Source organism: Penaeus monodon, chromosome 25 (genome assembly GCF_015228065.2).
Source record: "Penaeus monodon isolate SGIC_2016 chromosome 25, NSTDA_Pmon_1, whole genome shotgun sequence".
Lineage (NCBI taxonomy): Eukaryota > Metazoa > Arthropoda > Malacostraca > Decapoda > Penaeidae > Penaeus > Penaeus monodon.
Genome location: NC_051410.1, coordinates 38262670 through 38263128, shown reverse-complemented (window position 1 = coordinate 38263128; position 459 = coordinate 38262670). Strand labels below are relative to the sequence as shown.

The 459-nt window shown below is 30.7% G+C and overlaps 1 protein-coding gene across 1 annotated transcript in view; it reads left to right on the top strand.

Annotated features, from left to right (window-relative positions):
* LOC119589226 overlaps positions 1–459 on the top strand; it is a gene marked incomplete at its 5' end in the record, with an annotated part of 73080 nt that overhangs the window by 61300 nt on the left and 11321 nt on the right.

Here is a 459-nt window from a genome sequence, read left to right as displayed (position 1 = left end):
CCCCCCCCCAAAAAAAAAATTTTTTTTTCTTGGGGGAAAAAAAAAAATTTTTTTAACCCCCCCCCTTTTCCCTTTTGGGTTTTTTGGGGGGGTTTTTTTTTTTTTAAAGGGGGGAAAAAAAATTTTTTTTCCCCTTTCCCCTTTTTTTCCCTTTTCCCAAAAAATTTTTTTTTGGGGGGTTTTTTTAAAAAAAAAAATTTTTTTTTGGGAAAAACCAAAAAAATTTTTTTTTTTTGGGGGGGGAAAAAAAAATTTTTTTTTATTTAAAAATTTTTTTTGGGTTTTTTAAAAAAAAAAAGGGGGGGGGGGAAAAAAAAAAAGCAGAACCCCCCCGGGGGTTTTTTTAACCTTTTCCAAAAAAATTTTTTGGGTTTTTTTTAAAACCCGGAAAAAGGGGGGGGGTTTTTTTTTTCCCCCCAAAAAAAAAAATTTTTTTTTTAAAAAAATTTTGGGGGGGGG